The following is a 20,704-nucleotide window of genomic DNA, read 5'->3' on the forward strand; positions in this document are numbered from 1 at the left end:
TGACATTTGCCCTATGTACTGTGAGCATCATCCATCAAGATTTTTTAAAGAGTTTTTTCTTTATTAGAAATAAATAATATTGTAACGGCTATGTGTAGAGCCAGCTAGGTGTTAGAGTAATGAGGGAGATCACTCCATAAATTATATAAATCTCTAACCAATGTACTATATACCTGAAAGTAATATAGAACAAAATTTTTTTAAATAATAAAAATAAATAAATAGCAAAAATTGAAGTTAATCAGTCTTAGAAAAAAAATTTTTGAGATAGGCTTCTCAGAGTACTTAGTAAGAAATAAATCTTTCAGAAATATGCATAAATGTTTTAGTTAAAGTTATAAAGCATTCTAACTCAGATAAATGGTATGTGAAATATAAAAAAGCAACATTCATTTTTTTCAGTGAAGAATATTATTTAAAAAACATCTAGTTTAAGCTCTTTATATAAAAATTCTATTAGTAAAGGTAGGAAATTATTTTGTTTGTATAATTTAGTATCTCTAAAAAAAGAAACAAAAAAAATCCTCTTTTGTTTAACTCATACACCACAACTAATTTTTCAGTAAAATATCACCAGAACACCAAAGTATATTCCAAATTCAATCACTCCGAACCACCTCCATTGCTGTCACCATTCAAGCCATCATCATTTCTCGCCTGAATTATTTCAGTACATTCTTAACTAGTCTCTGTGTTTTCCTGTTCGTATACTCTACCTACCACTTTCTGTTCTACATACAATGTCTATAGGGATCCTATAAAAGCAGCTTAGATTTGTCCTTCCTATGTCTTCCCAGCCTGCCCAGAGAAAAGGTAGCCTGTATGATCACCTACCAGGCCTACACAATCTAGCAGTTACTTCTCAGAATTCAAAGTACTGAGTCCTCCTGACCATACTTCAAACCGCCTTCTCATCCTTACTGTTCCGTGAACACATGACACATACCCACAATTCAGGATGTGCATTTTTTCTCCCCTCTGAAATGCTCAATACCCTGTTTTTTATGTATCTTGCTTATTTACTTCCTTAAAGTATTTGCACAAATGTTACCTGCTTAGAGACCTTGAGTAACCACTGTATATAAAATTAGCCACATACTCCTGTAACAGTCTTTTCTTTCTCATAACAAATATCACCAGCTAATATGTTGAATTATTATTTGTTTCTTTTCCTTTTCCATTCACTATTATATAGGTGCATATGAGCAGGAATGCTGTTTTATTAGCAGCTATATCCGCAGAAACAAATGAGGATTCAAAAATATTTACTGGATGAAAGAATAAATAATTAAAAGAAAGTGAATGGGATGGCAGCATCATTTAATAATCTATATTAAAGCATTAAGAATATTTATAACTGTTTATAACTATTATCATTACTTCAATAATTTTTATTTCAAAGTTTGTGGTTTTTACTCTAAATAATTTTGACAAATTCTGCAACTAAAGTTAGATGTGTGACTTTAAAGTTAATACATTAGTTCTCCCTTATTCTCAGTTTTGCTTTCCATGGTTTCAGTTTCCCACAGTCAACCATGATCTAAAAATACTAAATGGAAAATTTTAGAGATAAACAATTCATACATTTTAAATTGCCTGCCATTCTGAGTAGCATGATGAAATTTCTTGCCATCACATTCCCACCTGCCCAGGATGTGAATCATACTTTTGTCCAGCAGATTTATGCTGAATAAGCTCCTTGTTAGCTCTTAGTAGCCATCTTTATTATCAGATCTACTGTTGATATCACAGTGTTTGTATTCAAATAACCCTTATTTTCCTTAATAATGCCACATGAACCTAACTTTTATTACAGTATTTTGTTGTAATTGTACTATTTTATTATTAGTTGTTCCCGTTAATCTCTCACTGTGTCTAACATAAATTAAACTTTATCATATGTATATATGTATAGGAATAAATACAGAGTGTATATAGGGTTTAGTACTATTCATGGTTTCAGGCATCCACTTGGAGTCTTGAAACATATTCTCCAAGAATGGGGCGGGGGGCTACTGTATGACATATGTTGTATTTCCTCCAGATTATTAAACTTGAGAGTGTATCTGTCCCAATTTGAGCCTTCAGATGAGACAACTTTGATTAGTCTTGTGACAATTTCTGAAGGAGAGGACCCAGATCAGCTGTTTCCAAGTTCTGACACACAAAAATTGTGAAATTTAGAAAAAAAATGATATTGTTTTTAGGTTGCTGAATTTTAGGGTAATTTGTTTGCAGCAATAGATGACTAAATAGATTTGGTAATTTTGCATGAATGTATGTGTGCATAGAACTTGAAAGATAAGTATTTCTAGTGAATCCTAAAGACACTTATTCTTTTTTTCTTTTTTTGCAGGGTAGTAATTTATCATTAGCAAAGTATAATTTCTTCCAAAATAAATTTTTCTTAGTCCTCAAAGACATCATCACCATATATAAGAATAACCAAAACTTTTTGAAAGCTCTTTTAAAAATTTTTTGACATAAGAAGTTAGAGAAATTATTCCATCACATATTATATGTAAAGGTTAAATATGCTTGGTTTCCACATACTATATTTTATTGTTTCTAAAATAAGTTGTTTATCTGTGGAACTTTCCATTTTCTATCTCTTGTAAAGTCGTTTTGATTGTTTATTCTGCTTTTGTTTTTGGCACATCCTTGAGATTATTCTTTGTCTACATAATCTCTCAATTTTATGACTTCTTTTTTTCTTCATGACTCACTGTTGTTTTTTTTTATGATTTACTGGCATTTCTTTCCCCTCATAGTCATATATCAACTTTTCTTCTTTTGCTTTGTATAATTAAGACATTGTATTCCAAAACAAAACAAACAAAACCAAAACTCAATACCAGAGATCACCAAGGCATTAGGGTAACTATTATACTTCAACAAAATCAATTTAGCATATTTGTGAACACAAAAGTAGATCATTTATAAAAGCAAGAACCTCAAGAGGAGCTGTTCTTGCGGGGAAAAGAATTGACTGTATCTAAATCTAATTGAATGTAGAAGTCACAAAATCAGCATCATTAACCTAGAATTTCTGTCTCTAAACCTCTCTGAAAAAAATGAGTGGTCAGTTTCTCTACTAAGAGAATCATGGGACCAGGTAAAGTATACTGTTTTCAACAGGTAAGAACTGTAACAGAGACAGTCTTATTAAGACAGTTTCATCCTAGAAAGAAAATGATTACTGTGTCCTTTTCTCCTATTAATGAGCTTCATTACATCTACATGTAATTAAATATTTACTGTACTCTGGCCTAAACCCTTTACCTCATTAGAATCCTGAAAGAAAACTACTGTATTTCCTTCCCCCCAGCCCCATCACTTATGTCTCTGTGTATAGCTTCAACTTGGAACTTAATTATGTGTCTTCAATATAATACAACTCAAACTATTAATTATTTGTTCTTGGAAGTCCTTGCCATCAGATATAAAAATATGAGAGAGGGAAAACAACAGAATGACTTTTCAATCCCAAACAACAAAAGCACATATTTTCTTGTTTAAAGTTATTTCCTACACAGGAACTAGTCTTTGGTTCAACAGATACATTCTATCATAAATGGTTAACATTCTGGTTTCATGCAAGTTGAAGTGTTAGTTTGAGCTAAATGAAACTGCAAATTTATTAAGTGAAAATGGTTTAATAGCAGTAATTTTGTATTGTTCAACCTGGCAGAATACCTGATTTCCAAATATTCTTTTAAGAAATGGTTACCTACATTTGAATTATTGTTCACTTGAAAAGGATATTTGTTTTCCAAATTGTTTTTAAAACCCATTGAACATCTTTGTATATGAGAAGATTTTATCTTTTCCAAATTCAATAATAATCATATTTTTCAGCATATGTTCAGATTTGAGATAATACAATGTTATTTATAACACCAACAAAATTACCTCTTGACCCAGGTATGGACTTGCAGCTGGCCAAGCTCACATTTGTGTTTCAGTTGTCTGTTTCTAATTTGCTATAGAACATGAATCAGCCTTTTAAAGCCAGGACTGAAATTCTCGTGATCAACGGAACATGTGGTCAAATATACATTCATATGTAGAAAACTTAGAATATATTATTAGGCCAAATAAATAAAAGAACAATTTCTACATGGAATACCTCCATAACTATTCTGATGTATGTTCTTCTAGTTTTCTTCCCCTATATTATATTTACAAAAATTAATATATGCATTATATATATAGTATGTGTGGTGTTTGTGTAGTTGCATAGGAAAAAAGTATATGGTTGATGGGCCTGTTAACATTTTGTTTTTCTGGATTCTTATTACTGTAATATCCTTTATTACTTTGCGTCTATGAACATTTTGAGGCAAACACTAACCTATTAATAATTTTTTCATATTGTTTTAGAAATATGAGTATTTGTATATTCTTTCAATGCCAATACACAAATATATGCTTGAACTCATGTAAAATCAAATGTAATGAAAATAAAACTTTGCTTATTGAATTAGAGCCAAAATAGAAATTAGCTGGCTATCTAATTCAATGAATAAAGTAAAATTGGAAAAAAAAAAAAAGATTCCAGACTAATTTAATTACTTCTCAATGAATGTAAAAAAATAATTGCTAAAATTCCATTTTAATTTGAATTTGGTGTGCCAATGCTTCCCAAAATGTTTTATAAAACGCTATTTTAGTGGATGTTTTTAGGTATAACAAAGAAAATGTTTAATAACCAAATAAGTTTGGGCATACTTAAGTAAAGCAGATTTTTTGTTGTTTTTGTTGGTTATTATTGTGTATTTTCTGTTTGTTCTTAACACAGACATTTTCAGATCTTTTAATATACTAATGTACATTGCAAATATCCATAATAGAAAGTAGGATACAGTATTTACCAACATTTTCCCTTTGAACTGCCTCAATCCTCTTGTTTAAAAAGTCTGGCTAGTATTTCAATGAATAATTTCTGACAAAGACTTGAGTAAAAATATCAGAAATGATTTTTCTTGAATGCTTCACATGTTGTTTCTTGTTGTACCTTCTATTTAGTGGTCTTTATGGACTAGTATTTCAAAGAATCGCTTTCTTTTTTCCCACATTTTGACTTTATCAATGTGACTAATTGGGACTCCAGGCTCAACCGTTTTTATAATATGCTTAGTACTATAAAATCTTTCAGAATCTATTTATCTTCTATTCATCTCTTCTTGTCAATTTTTAAATATGCATGAACCATGTAAATAGCAAACTTATTTCACAATCACCCTATACCCAACTTCTCTAAGTACAGAGCTTTATTGAAAGATGTCTCAAGACTATGCTAATAAGATTTACCACAAATTCCTGTCATGTGTCCTCATTGGGCCTCCACTGCTACTCTAAAATGTGTGTGTGTGCAATAATCCATGTCTTCCTGCTTTTCCTGAAAGTGGCTGTCATACCTTGAAATCTTAAGAAAATTATCTTATCTCTGAATTTTCAAAGAATCCCATCCTTCTTCCTATACAATTTTATTTCCTAAGAACAACAGTTATCTATTTGCCAGGATGAATCTTCTGTATGTATTTTGCTTCTCACTGCTTCTAACTTTCTCCAATCTTTTGTATACATCTTTCATCAGTCTTTTACATCTTCAGTCTTTCTCAAAATCCTACATTTTTCCTTCAGCTTAAAATGTTCATAGGCCTACCAAATTACCAAATTCCTTCAATTCATATTTTCCTCTGCCTCAGTTCCCAGACCACTTCGTTTCCAAAGACTTAGTTTACTTGAACTAACCCCTTTTTAGCATCTGTTCTCTCGCTCAATTGTAATATGACCATTAAATTTCTGAAATTGATTCTCAAATCAAGAGATAACTTCCTCATCAGCAAACCTATAACTTTTCAGTCCTCATTCTAATCGTATCTGAACAGTCGGCTCATTGACTATCCTCTATGTGACTTCTTTACTTGGCCTTTGGGATTTTGTACTATCCACTTATTCCCTACCTATCTGGCCTCTTTTCTGTCTTCTTTGTTTATTCAGCATTCTCCTGTATTTACTCACATGCCGTGATCTTATTCGTATCCACAACTTCAAATCTCACCCTCAGTGGAAGTACTTCTCAACTGTAGCTGCAAATGGAAAAATTTTTGAAATCATTGAAGACTAGATTCGCCCTCAATTATTTTGATTTAATTGGTCTGTGTACAACCTGGTTTTGGGAATCTTTATAATCTGAAAGTCATTATGACAAACAGCCAAACCAAGGCTTAAGGCCACTGCTCTCGATTTTGTCTTAGTTATAGCAACTATTTTTTTTTTTTTAATTATAGCAATGCCTCAAAAACAGCAAATCAGAATCTTTTATATTTTATCTGTACTTGATTGTACTAAGCCCCAATTAATTTACAATTTTATTTAATTTTTGTCTTCTTCCTCAATTATAACCCAAATTTTCAAATAATTTTCTGCAGGTAATATTGCTGAGCATCTCTCATATCTTTCCATATCTTTCCCTCTATAATCCCAATTGCAGTTTCTCTTTAGTGCTTCATTGCCTTTTGCCCAGACTTTTGCAATAGCAGCTATTCATTATAACCTTCTAGAATAATATTCTCAACAAATTTTGATCACATTATTGACAATTTATTGACTATTCAAATTCAATCGAGCAAATGCAACATTTGTTTATCACTTTTCTCATCTGTTTCCTTTAGCCTGGTTATACTCCTCAGATCTTTTGCTTATTCATTCATTATTTTATTCCTTTATTTACGATGGTCTTTTTATATTTATAACTTTCCAAGTCATTCAGAGTCCAAACTAAGTTCTTTAATATTATGCATTTAGTTTCAAATCTGATTGTATCATCATGGGAAATTTGTTTATCCATTTTCTGTCTCAGTTTTTAAAATCTGTATGGTTGAAATATTAATATCTCTCAGAGTTGTGAAACTGAAATAAATTAATGATTGCAAAGTCCTTAGCTAAATATAGATTCTTAAAAATATTAGGTTCATTTTCTAACTGATTTTCCTTTCCATTTAGGCCTTCTTTAAATTTCTGTCATGTTACTTTTTATTATAGTCATTGCTCAATTCTTTTATAGTTATATTTCCTACTTCCTAAGAGCTTTCTTAAGCTCTTAGAGGTTGCACCCCTAAGTATCTTGAATCATACTTCTTTTGTATTTACCACAGTACTTAACATCTATTATATTCATTGTTGAATGGATTTTGCTAAATAAGTTATGAAATCTTCTATTGAAGTATAAACCAAAATCTTTCAAGTTTAAATTGTGAAGGATTTTATGGGAGCTCTTAATATGTAGATTTTTCTTTAAAAAAAACTACCTTTGGTATTTAAAAAGAAAAAGAAAGAAAGAAAGAAAGAAAGAAAGAAAGAAAGAAAGAAAGAAAGAAAAGAAAGAAAGAAAAAAGAAAGAAAGAAAGAAAGAAAGAAAGAAAGAAAGAAAGAAAGAAAGAAAGAGAAAAAGAGAACGGAAGGAAGGAAGAAAGAAAGGAAAGAAGGAAAATAAGGATGGAAAGAGTGAGCGAGGGAGGGAGAGAGAGAGAGAGGGAAGGAAAGTGAGAGGAAGAAAGAAAAACCTAAAATCTTATTTTTGAAAACAAAATGTGTATACAGTTTAAGATGAGTTACCGATATGAACAAATCAGAAAACTACTTTTATTCTCTGCCTACAATGTTAACCACAGGTATTGCTGGGAGGAAAGTACTTTGATATGCCATAGTTTCAACACCTCTAAAATATAGGTAAGTTGACTTTTAACTCTTGTCTATGAGTTAGGATGGTCAGACAATATCATACATGAAAATATTTTGAGGTTTCTGTAAAGTTTTAAAAGCTACATATTTAAAGTGAAATCATCATTCTCTATACTGTAAATATTGTGCAGGTGTGTTTCTTCCCAGATTTAAAATGTTTGATTTATTCTCACAATTTCTTATTAGTCATGATTTTGTGTTTATGTATCATTCACTATACATAATATAATCTACTATCTTCCTCCCTGCCTATCTTGCTGGTTGTGCTATCTGAAGTTCAGACTTATTCAAATTCATCTTTTTCACCCATCTCCAGGGGTGTGTACATCAAATTTCAGACTAACACCCAAGATGTCTTTATTTTAATGAGACTACAGTAAACTCTTAATTATCTATGATAATGGATTACTGAGAGAGCCTGGGTAAACAAATTGGTTTGGAGATTTGTCACTTTGAGTGAATTCTCCCATGCTGTCCCTCGGGAGTGGCAGAAAGACTAGAGTGAGAGAAACAGGTAGGTCAACTCCTCACAGTGACTAAAGCTCCAGAGAGCAACCTCACAGATAATTCTGGAATGTCTCTGTGTCATTCTCCTCTCAAGGATAAAAACACTGACAAAACTGAGAGCCTCTAGCAACAACCATTTGCTGAGTAAATGAATGAATGAGAGGATTTACTTGGTGCATCTTCAGTAAAGGAAAGCTTTCTTTTTCCACAAGCTATCACAAGCTTAAAGTAAATAAATGCATTCACGGAAGAAAGACCGTGGTACTGAAAACTCTTAACTAAGGAAGCTATACTTAGATGAGAGACGTATTTGTCAGGTGTTCTATAAAACATATTCAAAATATATCGCAATGAAGCAACAAACAACACTGAAGCATCTAAAAATCAATGCTAAATATAGAATAATGCTGCCTTAAAGATTGCCAGATGTTTATGACATTCAGAAACAATCCCATTTCTGCTCCTTTGGAAACTGCTGCTGGTTTTCCTATAGTAGATACAGAAAACTATAAACTTTTGTTGAGAAAGGTGAGAAGGTAGATGACTTCTAATTGTACAACTAGCTGTCAAATGACTGATGTAATTTTAATTCAACTAATATTCATTAAATACTTGTCAGCTCTAGGCATTTTTCCTAATGATTAAAGATGAAAAGATAAACAAGATACTGCACCTGTCAATTCATTGCTTCGATGGATATGTGGGGTGAGTTACAAAAGAATTTGAACCTAAGTGTCAGCTCTTCCAGGACTAAATGATACTTTTCTATCAGTTTTGTTGTTTTTCCCAAGAGGTAAATGACATTAAAGAAAGCTGCAGCATAATTAGACTATTAGAATTAGAACAGCAAGTATTACATTAACACAGAGGCTGTGGGGAATTCACTTTCCTAGAGGCAACATGTGGAAAGAGAGAAAAGAACATTCTAAGGGGAATTCAAAGGCCTGAATCTCAATTCTAATTCTTCCAGTGCCTACCTATCTGTAAAAGTTCAACTGTGTGAGACTCTCTTTACTCTTTGGTAATATGAGAGATTTAGACTACATGACCTCTTACTGTCCTCTCAGACCCCAGCTACAAAAAGACCATGATAAAAAAAAATGGGATTAAAAAAAAAAAATACATGGATGGCAAAAGTAATGGGAGTTGGAGGTATTGAATATGAGGGTTTGGTAGAAGGAGTCTGAGATTCTGAGGATTCTAATTTGGATAATTGATGTCTAGTTGATGTCTAATTGATGTCTAAAAATGCAGACAAAATGAGAAGAAAGTAGGAGCCAGAGTGATTCACTTATTCGACAATTGAGTGCTGATTGCCTGGGAAAGCTATAACCTATCTTTTTTTCCCCTCTTCCCCTGACTTGTGTATTCTTGTTCTACGCATCTGGAAAAACTCCCCTGGCATTATGCATAAAAACTCATTACTCACTTAGCGTGGAGACGGCATACACACTTCAAGCCTCATTTAATTTGTATCTATAAGGAATGATGAATACTAAGCACGGGCTCTAATTATGATTTTATGATAGTGGGGTAAAGCATAAAGTGGTGACCACCCATGATCCCAGCTAATAGTGGTATTAAATGCAATAAGGTGGAGACAGAGACTTGTAGAGCCAGTTTCAGCTGAGCTTCCATGGTGACAGAGGCCTACACAAAATGCCATACCAGTCTATTTGGAATGACACAGCACTGCAACAAAGCTTCAAGCATTTAACTCGTTTTACATCTCCAATTCCATTATATATGGAAAGTTGCTTATTTATTTGTTCGTGTATATTCAAAAAGTTTTAAAAAATTAAGTTCACTTTAAGCAGATAATTTAATCTTTTTGTAGCAATTTGGGAATACTTTATTATCAATCATTGTAATTGATATATAATATAATAGCCATGCGATTTTTTTCCTATGGTGTTTTTATCACTTGTATCTCCAACATATTGATTGTTGAAACAATCTTTTTACAATTGTAACATTAAGAGAAAGGTAAGACCTGATCTCTTCTCAATTGTATCATGACTATCATGTAATTGGTTATATGCCATGTTCTGTCACAAACTGCCTCCTCTCTAGCTCAACTAAAGTAAAGTAAAATTAGAGGAAGATGGTCAACAGTCTCTTGCTTCTTTTAGAAGATGGGATCTTGATTCTGTCATATGTGATGTTGTGTTGTAAAATATTTGTTACAAAATAAAATGTACTATACATATAATAATACTTATTTGCTCAATAACAGCTTTTTGAGAAATAAAGAAACTCTACATGGTGTAACAATTACATCACTTTCTTTTTCTAACAGAAGTTTAAGTCTTCTCATTAAGAGTTCATAAATTGTTCTGCATCACCCTTGAGAATTAGCAGTTATGTCTAGTTTATATTTATGTAAAATACTGGTTTTCAGAACAAATATTTATGAACTCGATCTCTATATCCTGAAGAAAATCGTAGAAAATAAACAATCAGTACCTCTCCTGCTAGAACTTGATTCCTTAACATAATTAAATTATATATTGCTGGAAATTAATTTTTCCTGAAAATCTGTCAGATATTTTTGACAAATTATCATTTGTTGCCTGAAAAGTACTTTACATAAGTTATTCACTCCGACATCTCTTTGAAAATTCCGTGGCCTATTCTGAGGTGATTGTCATTTTTACTGCCTTTAATTGCATAGTCTGTTTTCTGAATAAGGAATCCCTTCATAATGAGTTTCAAAAATCAAATATAATGCAACTTTATCTCGACTTATTAAGTTTTATAAAATGTTTTGGTTGCCTCAAATTAAGTGTAAACACATAGTCATCCTCCAAAGAAGAATGCATGCATTGCTTATAAAACTTGTATCTCATTTCATATCTGTGTCCTCTTTTTTCCACACACACAAAAAATTAATTTCAGTGCTAGATTGTAATAAAATATATTAAGTGAGTATTTATAATGTAGTGCAAATTGTATAACTACCCAACTGAAATGACAATGGGATGCATAGATACTCTGTAAATAATCCCGAAACACTGACAATAAAAACTACATCATCATTTACTCTTCAATCTGGTGAGCACTTAAATTTTTTTAAACAAATAGAATGATGCAAGCTCCTTTTATTATCATTAACATATTTAAAAGTAATATGATTAAGAAAGTATTATAGTAAAAATAGTTGCTATAATAATAAAAGGCTGTTCTATGCCAGCTGCAATACTAGGTATTTTTCATACTATATCTCTTATCTTTAAAGTATTTCAAAAAGTCAGATATTATAATCTCAGTTTTTCAGTTGGGAAAATTCAAGCAGAAAATGGTTGAATAATTTGACTATAATCACAGAGGTAACAAGGGCTGGAATCCAAATTCGAACTGAATTTGTCTGGCTTCTTGAGTGAGAACCGCCTTTGCTATTTTGTAGAAGAAATCACATTGAATTTGAACCAAGAAAACAACACTTTGGACAGTTTATTATTCTTAATATGTAAGTCTTCTTAATAGTATATTTAAGAAAAAAAGCATAAGACCACAAAAATATCTGCAGTACTCATATGGCCACAGTGGTCTTCGTAATAGCCTAATTTCTATTATTTTCACCTCAGATTTAGTACTATCTAGAAATGGGGCAATAAACTTTTTGTCCTTGGGCAGAAGTCTGCATCTCTGGAGTTGCTTTTGAACAAGCTTCTGTTTCCAGAACTGTTATGTCTTTTCAAAGCCAATGACCTCTTGAGAATGCTTGCTCTTCACACCCTTTCATGTTTGCTTGGTGAAGTCTTCAGTTACTCACCAGCTCTGCTAAAATTTGTAAACCACACTTGAATGTCATTGCTTTAGAAACATTTGGATAGCTGTTTAAAAGCACAAAGGTTGGGGCCACAATCCAGACTTCTTCAATCAAATTCTCCAGGGTGAAGTTCAGGAATCTGTATATTAACAAGTACTCTTTGTGATTCTGTCGTGGAGAAAGATTTGGGAATTACTGCAGAAAGCCGTACGGCTCAGGATGATTTGAAGTGAAATGTCTAACTCAGCACATTTTCCTTTCGCAGTCTGTCCTACTTTTAGAATGATAAACCCCAGTTAGCATTACCCAATCCCCCCATCCCCAATGAAATTGCGTTCCTCTCCGTATTTGACGTTAGTGCACTTTATAACCATTTGGAAGATGACCTCAGGAGTCGGTGGATGATGATAAAAAGATAGATAGCTTCCTGTCCATGTTTTGGCTTTTTCCCCTTAAGGTAATTTAGTTTTTTGCTCAGTGATCTATACATGGAAAGCAGAAAAATCATTAACAATCACTATGAAAAACACCTGCCCTTACTAGAGAAGAATGACTCATGAAAATTTCATATACCTGAAATGTTATGCTAAGAAACATTTTAAAATCTCAGTTCCAGTTCTGCAAAGGTATAAAGCTTTCTTTACTCTCTTATCTGGGGTATGACAAATGTTACTTTGAGTGAGGGGGAAAAAAACTTTAAATATACAATTTAGAATGGAAAAATCTTATCTTGAATGTGAGCTGTATGAATGCCAATGTATTTGTGCTGAGCAATAGACAGTTATGACATATACCTTCAAAGATACTTACATTATAATATATATAATTATAATAATTATACTTACATTATAAATTATTATTTACAATAAGGGAAAGGGGTAGTGTTCATTTTGAATATGGTCTGTAAACATAATTTACTCAAGGATAGAAACTTCACTTTTCTTTCATGACTTACAATAATAATAGTTAACATTTACAGAACAGCTCTTAATGTTCCAGGAGCTATTCTAGCCTTTTGGTTACATATCAGATTTTATTAACATTTTTTTGGCAACTAGTAGGTGCTAATCTCTGTTAGACACTGGAGAAATATAAAAATGATGAATACAAGTTACTTTCCTCCCCACCTCTATTTCCAGTATAGGTTTTCTGTATGGAAACACAAATGATGTTTTTTTGTTGTTGTTTGGTTTGGTTTTCCTGGCCTTACATTGTTTAGCTAACATAACCATGACTCCTTTGTCTATCAAGGCCCATACTAACAACCCTATAGCCCTATCCTAATCTGAAAAAAAAAAAAAAAATGAGAGACGAGAGTGAAAATGTTGAAAGAGGTAGTGTTTTAAGTTTTAACTCCCTCTTTTGTCAGTTAGTGGGTTATTTTAATTTAACCTTGTGTACGTTCTACCAGAGATAAAATGAAGAGAATAGAGCCAAGATATTGCAATAAGTATCTAATATTTGTTGTGCATGTACTAAATCCATTGAATGCATTACCTTACATAATTTAACCAAGCTGAAAAGACCTTAAGAATTATCTAATTTATTTTTTTTTTACAATCATCACCGCTATCTAATTACAGAACTTTTCCATCACCCTAAATCTTGTACTTTTCAACTTACCTGTACACCATCTCTTGCCAACCACTAGTTGACTTTCTGTCTTTATGGATTTGCCTATTCTAAACATGGCACATAAATGGAATCATACAACATGTGGGTCTTTGTGTCTGGCTTTTTTCATTTAGCGTAATGTTTTTGAGGTTCATCCTCATTGTATCATATATCAGTACTTTGTTCCTTTTTATGGCTGAATAATATTCTATCATATGGGTATACCACATTCTGTTTATCCATTCATCAGTTGATGGACATTTGGATTGTTTCTACTTTTTAGCTACTATGAATAATGTTGCTATAAACATTAGTGTACAGGTTTTTTTGTGTGTGAGAACGTGTTTTTGTTTCTCCTGGGTATATACCCAAGAGTGGAATGGTTGGGTCTTATGATTACTCTGTATTTAACATTTTGAGAAATTGCCACACATTATTCATAATGACTTCACAACTTACAACCTCTATTTCTCAACGGTGTATAAAAATTCTAGTTTCTCCATATCGTGGCCAACACTTGCTATTTTATGGTTTATTGGTTTGTTTTTAATAGCCATTCTAATGGGTGTGAATTGGCATTTCATTGTGGTTTTGATTTTCATTTCTCTGATGACTAATGATGTTGAGCATTTTTTTCATTTTTTTGGCCATTTATCTTCTTTGGTTGCAGAGTCTTTTTAAAAAGTGGTCTCATCATGGTACTTCAATACTGAAAATTTGTGATTCTCCCTACTGCCTGAATAATAAAATTAAAATTTCTTATTGTGGCATACAAGGCCCTTTGAGATCTGGCCTCAGTCTGTCAGCTCAATTTCTTCTATTACTCTCTTCTTTATACTTTATGTTTTAGCTATATTTAACTGAGGAGAGGTAGGGGACATTTTACTTTTACCCCTTTTTTTGTCACGCCAGTCTCCAACAATAGAGGATGCTCAAACAAAGTTAAGGAAAAGAGTAATCTGACTAGTGGAGTGAGAAAGTGGAATTAGGATACTGGAAATCCCTGCTATTTTTTTCTTTCTTACTCTTATCCTTCTTGACAGCACTCACTTTGCCCTGATTAGGCAAGGACTATACTCATGTCTCTAGACCTTACTGAAATGTTCTAGTTTTTAGGTCTTCTTGGGCTGTGATGTATATTTTTCCTCATGTCTCAATACTTTCCCAGGACTCTACAACCCAGGAGGAGCCAGGTGGTCAGAGGAATAGCAGACAATTTGTTCTGTAGGCCTATTCCCTCTCTTGTCTTGACTGTAAAGGGCTAGAAGGTCAGCTTCTATTGTGATTGTTATGATATATAATTGAGGCAGTGAACATGTTCTCTGCTGTTGGCTATGAAGATTCAAATCATAAAGTTTTACAGTGGAAAGCTTTCTGTAAAAGCATCCTTAGGAAATGGGAGCCATGTTTTTAATTCTTATGACATATGGGACTGCCTGGTATGTTTTGGTTTCAGTGGAGTTTAGTAGGATGATGATCTGACTAAAGTCAGACCTCTTCCTCGTCACAGTGCTGTGCCTGTCAGAGGACAGCATAGAAAAAGTGGAACTTTTCTCCCTATCTCAGTTCCTGTCTCAGTTTATCAGGAACAATAAAATCTTAGAAATCAAAAGTAACTTTTCAGTAACCGAATATTTTAAAATCTTCTCCAGCTTATCAGGCTTCATTCCCTGGGAGTCCCTGTCTTTCTCTGTCCCTTACTGGCTGAGGGACAAACCTAGACAAAGAAACCAAGCATGACTGGAAGATAATTTTTTTCAAGGGAATCAGCTAAGGAAATAAGTGAGCCCTGTAACTAGGTCAATGGCAGAAACAAAGAGAATAGTATTACAGAAGCTCTCTTAACCAACTTCTACTTAATTTACTTGCCAGGTTAATTGATACTTCTATGCCCTATTCTAATTTAATTTTTTTTTAACTTTTTCTTTTTTAAAAAATTGTTTTATAGATAGGAATCTGACTTACTCAATTCAAATAGTTTGCTTACAGCATTCAGGCTTCCAGTTCCCAGATGATCTCTCCAGCTGTTTGATATTCATGAAAGTCTCTAGAGAACCTCAGCAAAGAAATAAGAGCGTCAAAGAGATCTCATATACCAGAACATTTTTAGTGTGTTTAAAATGATAAAGATTCTATATTTTGAAATATATATACAGTGAAAAAATATATTATACCTCAAATTATCACTTTAATACAAAAACAGCAAAAATTATGCATTTACATTTTAATATGTATTTGCTTTTTGGTATGTATGGTTTTTCTCGAACATAGTTGATCTATATAAATTTTTAAATTCCTTTCTTTTAAGCTAGTTTCACTCTTGTATGGTCTTATAAACATCAATATTAATATTTACACATTTTCACACAAATAATACATCAGAATGTACCCGACAATTCCCCTATTATTGGGCTATCAATTTGCTATTGTACATAAAACTATAATAAATTTCTAAATGCTTATGAGATTTCACAAATCTTGGAATATTTTCTTGCCCTTTATTACAAACAACAGGAACATTGACTAAAGCTGTGAATAACTGAGGCTGTTGATAGTATTACTACTTTCAAATTGCTTTTCAATATGTTATATCAGTCTCCTTAAGTAAATCTAAGTGACTATCAGGGTAGGTCATTTATTTTATTTTCAAAATGAGAAATTCTTGAGAAATTCTTGAGAAATGTGAATGACGGGGCTGATAAATGGTACCAGCACAAATTCTAATAATGTTGAAACATAAGAAAATCCACCTAGAAGCTTGAGATGGAAGCGTCGTAGTGGGTATATTTAGTAACCATGACTGATAGTTCTTTAACCTCTCCTGTCTTTTTACTTTCTGTCTGGCCATTATCTAGAATCTTACCATTTTATAATATTCTAACTTGATCAATAACCCAATATTAATGGGCATTCTGTTTTTATTCATGTTATAGTCATGTTCTTTATAAATATTATCAGTTATACTTCATAAACTCTGTCTCACACAAATGAGTAGAAATGTTAGACTTCTTTACATTCAACTTTTCTTTGTTCTTAATATTTTTGATCACAGAAAGTATTTTCCCAGGGTAAAATATACTGTCAAATCAATGGAATGGTATAGAAAGTTCAGAAATAGATCCCAAAGCTATACCAAAGTTTGATTCACACACACACACACACACACACACACACAGGCATTTAAAAACAATGGAACAAAATTATTTGGTTAAGTGATGTTTGATAACTGATAACTATCAAAGACAAATTGTCTTTTTACTTTTGAACACCGTAACAAAATAAATTGCAGGGAGTTCAAATATTTAAAGGTAAAACATAAAACAAATGCAGTATAAAGAAGGCATGGGAGAAATTTATTTCAAAAATTAATTATCATGCAGTGAGCAGACTTTTTTAAGAATAACAAAAAAAACTCATAAGTTATTAATGACAAAAATTCACAAATTCCAATTCAAAAAATTAAAAATAAAATGTTATAGTAAAATAAACAAGCTAAAAAGAGAAACAGCACACATTGTGGGAGAGAGGATTATATTTCCAACTCAAGTCATAAAGGGTTAATTTCCATAAGGAATAATTAGCAATGTTCATTAAACTTTAAAAAAAACTCCATTTGATACAGCCTTTCTACATCTAGCAATCTAACTTCACAGAAATGCTTTGATAACATAACATTGTTTATAATAGTAAATGATTGAAAAGCACCTAAATGCCCATTCAGAAAGGATTGGTGAAATAAATTGTGATAATTAATGCAATGGTATTCCCTGCTATCCTCAAAGAGAATAAAGAAATTCTATATTAATAACATAGGACCATATGTACATGTAGAGATTATCTCTAGAACTACTCATAAATAACACTTAACAGTGGATATTTCTGAGGAATATATCTAGGTAGTTAGGAAGGGAGACTTAATTTTCATGGTGCATATTTTTTGAGTAATTTGAGTTATAGTAATAATATAATTTGAATATCACATTTGTTTTACTTGAAAATAAATAAACTCAATGGTATTATATATACATATAATATGTAGGGAAAGATTTAGTAACTTTCAGTAAAAATGTGTCTGATATTTCTATTTTAAAAATATAATATTTAAATTGATTTTTTAATATCAAAGTAATCATTCAGTTTTTCACTTTCTGATATGAAACTATTAATTATGGAAAGTTCCATAATTGATTGTTATTCTCAATTCTAACAGTTGTTGGAAACACAAATTCCAGATTTAAAAAATGTGTTTTCTTTCACTATTGATACACATTGGCTGAGAAAATAGTATTAACCTATTCCTATGAGTTGTTACTGGACCTTATCTATGATTGTTTAATAGAGTCATTTTATAGTCATTTATAGAATGAACAAATAAGTTTCCTTATTTTTCAAGTGATTTAGTTATTAAAGACAGTCAAAATTAAAGACCTATTTTGAGAAATAAATGTGACAAACTGAATAATAGCGGAGAAGATTTACACTTGAATATTTTTACATGAAAATGTATTTCATTTTAGAAAACAAGATACCAGGCCATAAAACCAGCCATCTGTGTGTCTATCCTTTTGTCCACGGTTTCACCTTCTACGGTTTCAGCTACCCATAATCAAATGGGGTCCAAAATTTTAAGTGAAAAAATTCAGAAATAAATAATTCATAAATTTTAAGTTACACACAGTTCTAAGTAGTGTGATGAAATCTCTAGCTGTCTTGTTCTGTCCTGTTCTGTCCTGGACTTGAATCATCCCTTGGTCCAGTGTATCCAGGCTGAATATGCTACCCACCTATTAGTCACTTAGTAACTACCTTGGTTATCAGATCAATTGTCTTGGTATTGAAGTGTTTGTGTACAAGTAACCCTTATTTTACTAAATAATGGCCCCAAAACCATTCAGATAACTTTTATTACAGTATATTGTTACAGTTGTTCTATTTTATTATTAGTTATTATTGTTAACCTTTTACCGTACCTAATTTATAAATTAAACTTTATCATCAATATGTGTTTACAAAAAAACAGTGTATATATATATGAGGTTTGGTACTATCTACAGTTTTAGGTATTTACTATGGGTCTTAGAATGTATCCCCCATGGATAAAGAAGGGCTACTGTATAAAAGTAAGGTTATTTTTTATCTTTGCTGATAAATTAAAATAAATATATATGAAACCTAATAAGTCTCATTAGATCTTATTTGCTATATATGTATAATGTCATGAAATAATATCTGATCTTAAATTGTGTGAGTTAGCTCAGCAATTATATAATTCCAACTGATATAAAAATTTATTTTTAATATAGCCAAGTAAGACACCCAGAAAGACAATGTCACATGAAAAGGCATAACTATTCTGTTTTATTCTGAATCAGTTACATTTGAAGAAATTATATATACTTTATATTCATCATGTCATGTTTGTTAAACCAATCAGGAAATATAAAAAGAAATAGTCTAATATTAAAAAAAATCTATATCTGGATTAAAAGGTATTCTTTTTGTCCCTAGAAAAATAATTTTAAATAAAACAATAGTCCTACTTTGAAAATTATAAAATGCAGTCACAGCAATATATTTTGTCATGTACAGCAGATGTTTAAATAAATATAAAAATAAATTTTAATGGATTAGGATAGTTTCGACCCATTAATGAAGGGCTATTTATTTATTTTTCAATAAAAAGAGAAAATAAAATTGATATTTCATTTAGGATATTTCAAAGTTATTTTGTGTGTCTACCCTTTAAAATCTAACTTTATAAAATATTTTTTTCTTACATGCATACAATACAGAGAATACCATATTTAACTATCAATGGGCTTTAAAAATATTTGCATTGATTTAAACTGATAATTCTGCAAATTAAAAATAAAATAAAAAATTTATACCACGTTAAAAAATTTTATAACAAAGATTTAGTGCCTCTCTCAGAATTTATAAGTAGAATTACTATTGATATTTTCAGTCTGCTAAAATGCATATTTATGTATAAAATGCACAAGCATCATTTCCTAGACATTAAAATATATTTTTTAAAAGTTTACAATCATCTAAAATTTAGCAACTCAGTTCAAAAGCTGAGAAGGGGCAGAGAGGTTGATTGAAGGAAGAAGGGTTAACAAGATAGAAGACAAAGTATATAAGACGATCAAAAAAATACACTGGACAAGGGAAGTTAGATAAGTGCATAGATAAATATATGCTAAGCTAGAATATAAATGCTCCTCTATGAAAAGAACACCTAAAATATTTGTGGGTTCAGAGCTAAGATATTAGAACTGGTTGAATGAAACGATAAATGTTTCATAGAAAAGGTAACACATTAAAGACTGAAAATGGGTAGAATTTCAGTATGGCAGATGGAGCAAAAGAGACATTCCAATTGGAATGATGAACAAAGCACAATCTGAAAATCTGTCCTGTTATTAGAAGAAAGACTAGCCAGCTTTGGTTTGCTATTTCTAGCTGCATGTAGCAACTGCATAGTTAACCTGGCAGGTTACTCAAGAATTAATAAATGCTTTAAAGCTTGTATAAATAATTGGAACAGTAAAGTTTCTATCAAGTTCTATATTTACAATTCCAATTCTCACTTAATGTATTAATGGTTAGTTCCATTTCCAAAGATGAAGGCATTATTTTAGTATTTTTTGTATTAATATATTACTCTAAATTCGAGACTCACCATGGTAACTGATGCTTTAATATTGTAATCAATCAAAAGTTCAAATATATTTGTAAAACTACAGAACAATTAGAAATCTTAATGTGACTTTAATAATCAATGGTCCTGCTTTCCTGTAAAGATATAGTATTGGCCTTTAGAATGCATCACTGTGCTTAACTGTATAAAAGCAGAAGTTAATTCAAAGTTTCTAGAATAAAATTATCTGTCTGGTCCTATTTCTTATCAAAGTCTGGTTTGAATTCAGATAATTAAGCAAATAATATAGCAGATAAACAATTTTTTTTTCACTATTTTGTCACTAAAGAGTAATCCAAAGAGATTACTTTCACTTTAGGAAAACAGAATTACCATTGGTCTGTCAATGATGATATCTT

The sequence above is a fragment of the Pteropus medius genome, unplaced genomic scaffold (genome assembly GCF_902729225.1).
Source record: "Pteropus medius unplaced genomic scaffold, Ma_sr-lr_union100, whole genome shotgun sequence".
Taxonomy (NCBI): domain Eukaryota; kingdom Metazoa; phylum Chordata; class Mammalia; order Chiroptera; family Pteropodidae; genus Pteropus; species Pteropus medius.